The sequence below is a fragment of the Pan troglodytes genome, chromosome 4 (genome assembly GCF_028858775.2).
Source record: "Pan troglodytes isolate AG18354 chromosome 4, NHGRI_mPanTro3-v2.0_pri, whole genome shotgun sequence".
Lineage (NCBI taxonomy): Eukaryota > Metazoa > Chordata > Mammalia > Primates > Hominidae > Pan > Pan troglodytes.
The window spans coordinates 106,629,719-106,642,240 of record NC_072402.2 but is presented as its reverse complement, the minus strand read 5'-3'; the positions used below and the strand labels follow the sequence as shown (position 1 = coordinate 106,642,240).

Sequence of the window (12,522 nt, the reverse complement as noted above, 5' to 3'; positions counted from 1 at the left end):
TATAAATTAAGTTCACATTAAAAATGTCTTATTCATGCAAATGAACTGTCATACCTTATGTATGACACCAGATATAGCAAACAATTTAAAATAATTATAACAAAAGCATTCTTTCTACATATTCAAAAACCAAGTTGCAGGGCGATAACTTTTGGTAGGTAGGATTAAAAAAGAAGGCCTTCACATGTAAATTTTAAAACTATATGCATTTAATTTTATTTTTAAAACATAAGGTGATAAAATACCTCAATTTCAGAAATTTGTTTTTTCTGACACTGAGCTCCACCTGCTGGTAATTTCTTACCTTCGGGTATTACATAACTAAAAAGAACTAAAATATCTATAATAAGGGGACTGTAGTCTCTGAAACGAAAATACTAAAAACTCTACTTAGGAGGCATGAAGGAAACATTTTCTTTCTTTATAGCTACCATTTATTGAACTTAGCTATATACCAGGCACTGTACTAAACATTTTTGCAAGCATTATTTCACGTAACTTTTAAGACAATTCTATGAGGTTTCTATGACTTGCCACTTTTAACCAGTAAGGAATCTTATCTCAGAGAGGTTATGTGATTTTGCCTATGGTGACACATTAATAGCACAGAGGATTTGAACTAAAGTCCCTCTGATTACACATCTGTTGGCTAAGTAATCATGCAACACTGATTGTATAAAATAGAAACTTCATTGTCAAGAAGTTTCTATTTGAGTTTGAATCTGCCACACCGATTCTGATAAAGTTCCTTAATCTCTTCAAGCTTCAATGTTCTTGTCTGAAAGGTTGGAATAACTCCCTTGCAGGACTGTTTGCCAGTAGTAAATAAAGTATGTTATATATCTAGCATACTGTTTAGCACACAGTAAAGAGTAATTAAGCATTAGTTCTTTTAGTAATTTTTGTTAAATGACACATTAAAATGACTTAAGATATGAGGCTTTATTGACAAATGTCAATGAATCAAATTAAGTATCTCTCAAAGAATCTTTTGGAAAATTTAAAATTTTCCACTTTAATAGCTACTAAATAAACTTGTTTAGAAAAACCCTCCCTCCAAAATAGAACATGTTTCATACAATAGCTAAATTTTCTGTACTCTTTACTTATCTCTAAAACCTATAGAAATATTGATCATCTATAAAGCCATAAAAAAAATCTACAAAGTGAAATTAAGAATAACCAACTAGAATTACAAGATCCAACTCTGATTTAAAAAAAAAACAAGCAGAAATAGTAAGATATCAATGAGTAAAATGTAACATGAAAATTATAAGCAAAAGTTGAAGTTTAACATTGAAAATTACCCTTCAATCATCAGTAATATTTTTTAATCCTAAAAAGGGAAGTGATTTCAATAACTTGCGGGAGTTATAATTTCACAAATATAAACATTATTTTTAACACAGAAATTATCTAATTGTTTAAAAATACAGCTTCAAAATTTTTGAAACTCAGCTAATGAATTAACTAATAAATCCTACTAATTTTACAGATCTAGCCTCAAACAAGTATAGAATATCTGCAATCGAGAACTCTCCTCAGAATACAATTGAGAACTCCACACAGAATACAATTATCCATTGCATAACCAAACTTTAGCTGAGAGAAATGACACTAAGAAAGGATTGTTAAAAACACACCCAGTCCAAGGCGGGGCGCGGTGGCTCACGCCTGTAATCCCAGCACTTTGGGAGGCTGAGGCGGGCGGATCATGAGGTCAGGAGATCAAGACCATCCTGGCTAACACAGTGAAACCCCGTCTCTAATAAAAATACAAAAAAATTAGCCAGGCGTGGTGGCGGGGGCCTGTAGTCCCAGCTACTCGGGAGGCTGAGGCAGGAGAATGGTGTGAACCCGGGAGGCGGAGCTTGCAGTGAGCAGAGATCCCACCACTGCACTCCAGCCTGGGCAACAGAGCGAGACTCCATCTCAAAAAAAAAAAAAAGAAAAAACACACACCCAGTCCACTACCCATTATTCTAAATCTAGATTATATTATTGGATAAAATCAATTTAGAGACAGCTGCATTCTTAGGCCCACATAGAATGATTTTGATGTCATGGCCTCCACTTTCACTGATGGATTCTAGATTCTGCAAGAGATGGTCTTATGAGTCTCCTCCCTACATTAGCTTTAGTGATATTGTCAAGGGCACTGCCACTAAGAAGGTCAGAATGAAAGCCTCCAGTAAGAAATTCTATCAGGGCTCAATACAATGAAAAGCTTTGCTTCCCCTGCAATGTGACATGCTTTCTTTTATTTAAGAGTGTTATATGACTTTATCTCCCTTTTCATTTTGGCCTTTGGAAAGCTTAGAGACAAAATAGTAGCTCTAGGGTAGTAACTATACATACATCCTATGAACTATAGTCTTGATATCCTGTTACAACTTACATTGTTCCTGGTTCTCATTTTATTTTATATTTATAGTTTCCTGAATGTTGTTGTCATTAGCTACCTCAAATACTCTGGGGAGTAAGGCAGGAAATAAATAAATGAGTAAATGAACACAAGCATGTAAATCTTTTATAAAAAGCCCTGCAATGTGAGGTTTACTTATTCAGGGAGCACAGTCTTATCTCTGAACAATTTAAAACAAAAGCCTGATTACCAAGAGTTGGTGACATCATGCTCCTTGGCATCTTCAGACTCCCAGACATGGTCATTCTACTGAGCTACCTTTCTTAGAGGTGATAAAGCTGAAGCTTAAAGTATCAGCTTTTTCATACTTCCTGTTAATCATTTGTTTGACTCTAAGGAAAATCAGAAGCAAACAAGAAGCTTCCCTTGTGTTCTTTGGTTTTTAGTTATAATCCCAAGTCACATCATACACCTACTCAGCAAGAAATCAAAGCTGTCTCTGACTTTGGGAAATGGGAAAGAGGCAACATCCCCCAAAATCACCCAAGAAAACAATAAGGAAGAGCAGACAAAAATTAAATTATTTCTACTTAAACTGACTTATCTGAAAAAAAGTTAAATTAGACTTTCATATTCTTGTGGAGAACAAAAGACCAGTGTTTCATTGGTCTAGTGTGACTAGTCCATGCTTGTTTTACTCCCCATATACCAAATTATCTTAAGTGTTTACAATAATTACTCCATCACCTTAAAAGCATGGCCTATCTTAAAAATAGAAACAATTATGATTTAATTCCTCAGCACAATTTTAAAATTATAATGAGCAACCACTAAGTTAAAATGAGGCCTCTAAATGCTAGAAAGCACATAGGTATTAATTTCTGTTGAGTTAAATAGCTAGCAAAAAAGTCAAAATCAACGTATCTACATATCATCTTTGTATCACAGTTCTTTGGAATAAAAGAAAGCCTCGTGGATTGTCATTATTATTTTATAAAGACTGGCAATGAAATTTTCTGATTAAATACATGTTTAATACACAAAGACAATTGTATGAATGAAAGATGATACAGAATACTGTATCACACTAGAAAATGCTAACTGATCAAAATATAGAATCCTATGTTCAATTAATTTGTATTAGATTTAATACAGGAATTAAATCCTGGAAAACATGATCAAATATAATATGAAATTGATGGCAGTTATCCAAAAAGTCTATATAATTCTATTATACACAAAGGGAGAACAAAAACAAATCTTAGTAAATTTTCATGATTATTTGAATTTCATCTTATGCCATCCAACCCATGAGCGAACATGATAGAGTTATCTGGCAATTTTCTTTTATAATAACACACCTACACTGGGGCCTAATAAATAGCAAAGACTATGAATATTTTATAAGTAATAAAATTGGAAAAGGTTCACTATATCAAAAAATACAGCTATCTGTAATAATTATATAATACTGCTAACATAAGCTATATCTAAATACCCACAACATAATTAATAGATAATTGAAGTAACTATATATATAATGCAAATCTATACTCATCCAGGCCCCTCCCGATCCAATGCTACAATTAATTACATTTCAGATTTCTGTTTGGCAGGGGGTCGGGGGGTTACCTAAATTATTAAGGTAAACATCTAAATTTCCCATTTCATTTTATCTTATTAAATACCTCCCAATAAAAACTTTGGGAATCAACAATTTGGAATGAATCAAGTAAGTATAGATAAACAAATTTTCTAAAAATTTTATACTAGGCTGTTGATGTAAAACTTGAATCAAGTATAATAATGAATTTTCCTAAGTATCTGGACCACAAATTGGATCCATATGTTAGATTTTATTAAACTATAAAGGAAGAGTTTTGACACCTTTAGGTAAGATTGGTTCAATAAATATTTTTATTTTAAATTCCAAATATTTTTAATTTGAGAATGCAAATATAATCAATGCCTTTTCTCTATGAATTCTTACCTCGTACAGCTCCAGTTTAAAAAAGAAACAGAGGAAAAGTTCACAAGTCAGTAGTCAATAAAAATGGAAACCTGGAGAGTAAAGCAGGAGAGAAGAGGGAAGTGGGTCATATCATAGTACCCTGTGTCAAGCAGGGGAGTATGGGAAAAGTGAAAGAAGAGGGAATGAAAAGCTTTTCTTACCTCAGACCCTCTTCTTCATCTCCTTTTTCCTACTCCCTTTTTGTTTGTCCTTTTATCTGCCTCCCATTCCTGTATTTTCTTTCTCTTCTGTTCTTTACCTTTCATCTTCCTCACCTTTCTTTACTGATCTTCTTCCTTCCCTCACCTGTTTCTTTTGCTACCTTTCTTCTGACACATATCTCCTTTTCCCTCTTTCTTAATTCTTCCTTAATGGGTTTAGCAACAAAAAACTGGGGGAAAGAAAAGAGTTCCCATGAAAATTAAATTTTAATTAGGAAAGAGTAATTTATCCCCTTGCCAAAAAAAAAAAAAAGTCCTTTGTGGAATAAGAACAACGCTCAGGCTCCATAAAAACTGTGCCTTATTATAAAGAAACAAACAAGAGCCATTTAACTACCAGAGTTTCAGAAAGTAGTTATTTGTTTTTTGTTTTTGTTTTTGTTTTGAGATGGAGTGTCAATTTTGATTGATGGGGCAATCTCGGCTCATGCATCCTCTGCCTCCTGGGTTCAAGCGTTTCTCCTGCCTCAGCCTCTCGAGTAGCTGGTATTACAGGTGACACCACCACGCCTGGCTAATTTTTGTATTTTTAGTAGAGACAGGATTTCACCACATTGGCCAGGCTGGTCTCAAACTCCTGACCTCAGGTGATCCAACTGCCTCAGCCTCCCAAAGTGCTGGGATTACAGGCATGAGCCACGGGGCCGGGCCAAAAGTAGCTATTTGTAATGACTAAGGTTCTGGAGACTCTTAGGTTAACCAAATCTCTCAAAAGACAACTAAAGCTTTTTCTTACCAACTGGATTCCATCTCTACCTAACCTTCTTAGTCCTTTGTTCACTGACTTCTGAAACCAGGTGTCTTTCATAATCCATATCCTACTTTACTTCAACTCCTTCCAAGTTACATGCCTAACCCATATCCTCCTTGTCCTTGCTAAACCCTGTAGCCACCACCATTCCTGGCTATACTACAGAAAAGAAATGAGTTCTTCTTTCCAAAATTTCAAGAGCTTTTCCCAAGCCTTCTCCTCTATTCTAAATTATTTTTTCCTATATACTTATCTTAACCTAAATTACTTTTGAAAAGGGAAGAGCTAGGCTTACACAAATTTGTGAAATGGGCTAAATTAATCGTCAGCAACTTTTCACCTTCCCTTCCAGCACTATGCCCCTCACTAGCCTGCCTATCAGAGTAAAGACTACTTCAAAGTATCATTTCACATGCTTGTGCTATCTACTTCCATGCTGATTTCACCGCTCCTGCATTCCTCAAGCCCCTGAATTGAGGTACATATTAATGTCTGATGATGCTTAACATGCTACTTCTCCAAGAGGCATTCAGAATTTAATAAGGATCTTTAAGACAAAAATCCTTTGCCCAATAGTCATTATTTTTCAACCACAAGAGATCTGAAGAATACAACACTTTGTTATCAAAAATAATAGCGAACTATAGTTTCTCAGTAAAAGAGAAAGAATAAGAGGTACATAGTCCATAGAAGAAACATAATAATAATGGTTAGAGAGTGGGTAACAGAGAAAAGTAAGTATGGCATATATAGTTTAAAAAGCTCCTCCTTCTCCCAGATCATTCTGAAAAGATAGCCATAGAAAGCTCAACACACAATCTAACACACACACACACACACACACACACACAGAGAGAGAGAGAGAGAGAGACAAGTTAAGCATGCTTTCATTTTGGTCCTATGCTAAGTTAGAACAATTTTTTTCTAAATTTTTTCATTGAAGTACAAGATGAATATAGCAAAGTTTACAAATCAAAAGTGTGCAGGTTATAAATTTTTGCAGATTGAAAAAGTCCCTGTAACCAGAACACAGATCAAGAAACAAGTCACTGTCTATACTCTAGAAGTGTCTTGTGTGGCCCCTTTCAGTCACTACACCCACCCTACCAAGGGGAACCACTATTCTAACTTCGAATGTCATTGATTACTTTTACATTTTTTTGAGCTCCATATAAATGGAATCACAGAATATGTAATGTCTGGTGTCTTTTCACTTAGCATTATTTTTGTAAGATTCAGCCATACTGCTGTATGTAGTTGTAATCTGTTCATTTTCATTACTGCGGAGTAACCCATTGGGTATGTATCCCACAATTTATGTATTCTACTGTTGACTGACATCTGGACAGTTTCTCGCTGGGGTCATTATAAATGGTGCTCCTGTGAATATTCTTGTACATGCCTTTTTGAGAGCATATGTATGTATTTCTATTGAGTATATATCCAGGAGCAGATATACTGAGTCACAGGGTGTACACATTTCCTTCTTTAGTAGACACTGCCCAATAGGCTTTCCAAAGTAGTGGTTGTGGCTGAGATATTTTAGAGGACATAGTTCATTCTGGCCCTGCTTAAATAACACAGTATGCCAAATTTCTACTTTGCCTATCTATAAATGATAGCTATGTTAGTCAAGACTATCATTCTGCATCCTTTCCTTTCTGTCAGAATTATGAGTTTATTACTTTATCACACAGATACTAGACTAATTTACCCCTATACATTAGCTGAGTGTTTTGTTTTTGTTTGGTATTTATATACAAGGAATATGTAGAGTGAGTCACACATTTAACTAAAAACTGCAGCCTAAATGCTGATGGTTTCGTTTTGCAATATCAAGCATGTTCAAAAAAAAATTTATTGAGTACCTACTCTTTGCCAGGTACTGTGTTAAGCAGTAAAAGTTTATATAGAAAATAATTATAAGAGATGCAGTAGGTATAATAATAGCATAAATGAAACCATTTGTGGATATTTACATTCTCAATACTCTCATCTACCTCTCAGACACTCCCTTTCATTTACTGAGGTATTTGTATTTGGCAAGTAGCTTAAGATTATTTTCTTTCCAGCTCAACCCCCAACATTATCATAAATGATTCTTATACCCAAGGCCTCAAAGTTCCTTGGATGGCTTCATCTCCAAGAGTACTCATCTAGGCTCAACTTCAGTAACTCATTCTACCATTTTTAACTTGGAACTTACCAGTCAGAATTTCTTCACTTGTAAGATTTCAGACCACACTTGATAGCTACTTACTCCAACTACACTTGTTCATAACTGAATTGATACAACCAGACCAGGTAATACCCCCCAAATTTTTTTCCCAGGCCTTCAATCCTTATATCTTCCTTTCTTGTTTTGCTCTTCTTTCATAGCGTCATGTCTGTGATTATAACCAGTATCCATTCAGATTAGTAAGAGTTCATAGGGCCACGCACAGTGGCTCACACCTGTAGTCAATCTCAGCACTTTAGAAGGTCGAGGCAGGTGGATCACCTGAGGTCAGAGTTCGAAACCAGCCTGGCCAACATGGCGAAACCCCGTCTCTACTAAAAATACAAAAATGAGCCAGGCTTGGTGGTGGGCACCTGTAATCCCAGCTACTTGAGAGGCTGAGGCATGAGAATCTCTTGAACCTGGGAGACAGAGGTTGCAGTGAGCCAAGATTGTGCCACTGCAGTCCAGCCTGGGTGACAAGAGCGAGACTCTGTCTCAAGAAAAAACAAAAAAAGTCCATGGTAGGAGCCAGACAAGGTAAACCCTTTAGGCAGGTCACTTAAAGAAATTTGTTGTTTAATCCTAAGCAAAAACAACAAATCTGGAGGCATCATATTACCCGACTTTAAATTATACTACAAGGCTATAGTAACTTGTATTAGTCCGTTTTCACACTGCTAATAAAGACATACCTGAGACTGGGTAATTTATGAAGAAAAAGAGGCTTTACTCACAGTTCCAAGTGGCTGAGGAGGCCTCACAATTACGGTGGAAGGCAGAAGGCGAAAGGCACTTCTTACATGGCAGCAGACGAGAGAATGAGAGCCAAGCAAAAGAGGAAACCCCTTATAAAACCATCAGATCCTGTAACAATTATTCACTATCACAAGAACAGTATGGGGGAAACTGCCCTCGTGATTCAATTATCTCCAACCAGGTACCTGCCACAACACGTGGGAATTGTGGGAGCTACAATTCAAGATGAGATTTGGGTGGGGACACAGCCAAACCATATCATAACTAAAACTGCATGATACTTGTACAAATATAGACACAGATCAATGAAACAGAACAGAGAACCCAGAAATAAAGCCATCTACCTACAACCAACTGACCTTTGACAAAGTTCACAAAAATAAACAGTGAGGAAAGGCTACCCTATCCAATAAATGGTGCTCTGAAAATTGGCTAGCAATATGCAAAAGAATAAAACTAGACCCCTATCTCTCACCATATACAAAAATTAACTCGAGATGGATTAAAGACTCAAACGTAAACCTGAAACTATAAAAATTCCAGAAGAAAACCTAAGAAACACTCTTCCAGACATTGGCCTACACGAAGAATTTATGACAACAACCCCAAAAGCAAATGCAACAAAAACAAACATAGATAAATGAGACTTAAACTAGAAAGTTTTTATACATCAAAATAAATAATCAACAGAACAAACACACAATCTACAGAATAAGAGAAAATATTTGCAAGTTATGACTCTAACAAAGTACTAATATCCAGAATCTATAGGGAACTGAAACAACACAAGAAAAAAATGAACAACTCCATTAAAAAGTGGGCAAACGACATGAACACACATTTCTCAAAAGAAGACATACACATGACCAAGAAATATATGAAAAAAAACTCAACATCACTAATCATCAGAGAAATGCAAATTAAAACCACAACGAGATATCATTTTATGTCAGTCAGAATGGCTATTTTGAAAAAGTCAAAAAACAACAGATGCTAGTGCGGATGTGGTGAAAAGAAAATGTTATGCACTGTTGGTGGGAATGTAAATTAGTTAAACTTCTATGGAAAACAACATGGAGAATTTTTCAAAGAACTAAAAATAGAACTACTACTATTTGACCCAGTAATCCCACTAGTGGGTATCTACTCAAAAGAAAAAAAAATCATTATATCAAAAAGACACCTACACTCATATGTTTATTGTAATACTCTTCACAATAGCAAAGTCATGGAATCAACCTAAATATCCACCAATAGTTGATTCGATAAAGGAAATGTGGTATATATACACTATGGAATACTATGCAGCCATAAAAAAATAATGAAATAATGTCCTTTGCAGCAACTAGATGGAGCTGGAGGCCATGATCCATCATCCTAAGTGAAAAAACTCAGAAATAGAAAATCAAATACCGTATGTTCTCACTTATAAGCAGGGGCTAAATAATGGGTATATTGGACATAAAGCTGAAAATAATAGACACTGGGGACTCCTAAAGGGCGAAGTGGGAGAAGCGGAGGGGGTTGAAAATTACCTGTGTGGTACAATGTTCACTATTTGGGTGATGGGTATACTAGAAGCCCAAACCCCACCATTATACAATATATTCATGTAACAAACCTGCACATATACCTCCTGAATCTAAAATGGAATTAAATTTTTAAACAAACCTTTTTTTAAAAAAAAGTAAAAGCCTTCCAAAGAATAGGGAAATTATGCTAAGTGTGGTCAAGAAATTTGGTGTTTCGCCTGAAAGTCATAAAAAGCCATTGTACCCATTCTTGTTGAGACCACTATAACCAGACTGGCTGATGTGAAATTTTAAAAGATAACTTTGGCTAGAGTAGAGAACAGGTTGGAAGGAAGCCACTGTAGATGATGATAGACAAGTTTAACAGTTCATTATTTTCTAATTGCATTTCTTAATCATTATTTTCATTACTAGTGGGTTGAAAAGTTTTTAAATATCTTACAAAAATTTATATTTAATCTATTATGAATATCTTATTCATAATCTTTGTCCATTTTTAATTGGTGCATTACTTTTTTCTAAACCAATTTGGATGATCTACTTATATATTTACAAACATTAATACTTTGTCACAAGAGCAGTACATATTATTCCCAGTTTTTATCCTGCATTTTAATTCAGTTTATTTTCCAACATAGGAAAATGTTCAGTAATATTTTCTTCTAGTGGTTTTGTGGCTTTTTAAAAATATTTGAGTATTTAATACATCTGAAATTTCCTCTTTATGTAGCACAAGTTTAAAATCAAAATTGATATTTATCCAACATAAAAAGTTTTGTTTTCCTCAAAATATTATTTTATTTATATATAAGTACATATATGATACATATATAAATACAAATACATTGGAGTTTACTTCACCAAAGTATTCTTCTCTATTAGTCTCTCCGAAGATTGTTTCTTAACTATGTGGTACCCTTCCAGCTGTTCAAATGTTTTTTCTCTAACATCACCAGTATGACAGCATTAATTCAAGTTTCAAAAAGAAGGCAGATTTAAACAGCTGAATTTGTTTATATTCTTCTTACAGTCCTCTGACAACATATACCATATAGTTAAATATAGAATAGAAGTGTAACTGATACTTTTGGAATGAGTTGTTTCTCCTTCCAAGGAACAAATGATTTTTTTACACAACCTTGAGAATTTTCAAGAAAACTTAGCCTCTAATCTCAAAGATCTCTAGATACACCGTGATAGAGAAAACCTTTCCTTAGTTTCAGATCACATCCTTCATCTGTGATTTGCGAAGTAAACCGATGATTTAAAAAATTAACAGTGGATCCTTAAGCTTTTAAATATGTATAATGAGAAACAACTTTCTGCACAATACTATAATAAAAAAAGGATTTAAAATTCATCTGGTACCAAATGAAGCAATAAATCATAACATTCACACATTCTCTTTATAAAAACTTTCAGTTAAAGAAATTAATGTCATAAAATAATTATCAAAATTCAAGACACAAGATTTTGGAGACAAAAACATATAAATCCTTCACTACATACATTGTCAAAAATCTACCCACAATTAAGCCGCCAGATAGAACATCTTCAAACATAATTGTTTTGTTTGTTTTCTAAGACAGGGTCTGGTTCTGTTGCCCAGGCCGGAGAACAGTGGTGTCATCTTGGCTCACTGCAACCTCTGCCTCCTGGGCTCAAGCCATCGTCCCACCTTAGTCTCCTGAGGACTACAGGCACGTGCCACCACACCCAGCTAATTTTTTACTTTTTGTAGATACAGGGTTTCTCCATGTTGCCCAGGCTAGTCTAGAACTTCTGAGCTCAAGCGATCCACCCACCTTGGCCTCTGAAAGTACAGAGATTACAGGCATGAGCCAGCCACCACACCTGGCCTTCAAATATAATTTTTTTTTTTTTTTTTTTTTTTTTTTGAGACGGAGTCTCGCTCAGTCGCCCAGGCTAGAGTGGAATGGCGCGATCTCGGCTCACTGCAAGCTCTGCCTCCCGGGTTCACAGCATTCTCCTGCCTTAGCAAATACAAATTTTAAAACGAATACTATACAGTTTAATAGAGAGATTAGCAACCAAATTGTATAGGTTGGAATGACTTTTTTCAGGTTGAAGAAAATGAAATTATTTTTAAAAATCATAACAAAATGACTTGAACATGTTATGTGATGGTTTATATGCCAAGTAATTACTTTTGATTGATTTATTAATATTTTTTAATGAGCACCCAAAAACTATTGTATAGGCAGAAAAAAGAACTATTAATCTATGAATAGAAATTTCTTTAGCAATTTCATTCTTAACAGCTATTATTTTGTTAGAGCAATGTAAGGGAAGGAAAAAGGTTTTTAAAAAATTTTTTAACAGTTATTACAGCAAATTAGCCATGCATTTAAATATCTTTTATTCCTTTTTCTGGTAATTAAATTTCTGTTCAGTTTCTCAAACAATATATCCGCATTAAGCTACATCATCATAGTCCAAAGTTTTTGTTTTTTAATTAACACAAAACGAATGCCAGGTAATACTACCTCTATCAGGTAAACAGTTAATCTAAAAATGAAAATCAAAGGAAGAAAATCTAATTGGTATATAAATAATAATGAAATTGTTCTCAATAAACTAAAATGTTTTACCACATTTAACCTTTTCTGCATGAACTTGCTTAAATCACTTAACTTTCTCTCTG

The 12,522-nt window shown here is 34.6% G+C and overlaps 1 protein-coding gene across 47 annotated transcripts in view; it reads right to left on the bottom strand.

Moving 5' to 3' along the window:
- Positions 1 to 12,522, bottom strand: part of FER (FER tyrosine kinase) — a 439,457-nt gene that overhangs the window by 266,366 nt on the left and 160,569 nt on the right. For 3 of the 47 annotated variants that reach the window (XR_010156962.1, XR_010156961.1, XR_010156963.1), the window contains exons 12-13: positions 4,538 to 4,767; positions 4,262 to 4,426 (exon numbers count right to left, since the gene is read on the bottom strand). The exons of the other annotated variants lie outside the window; for them this stretch is intronic. The gene's annotated coding sequence lies outside the window, so the exon portion shown is untranslated. Of the gene's footprint in view, positions 1 to 4,261; positions 4,427 to 4,537; positions 4,768 to 12,522 lie in introns of those variants that run through there. 47 annotated transcript variants of the gene reach the window in all.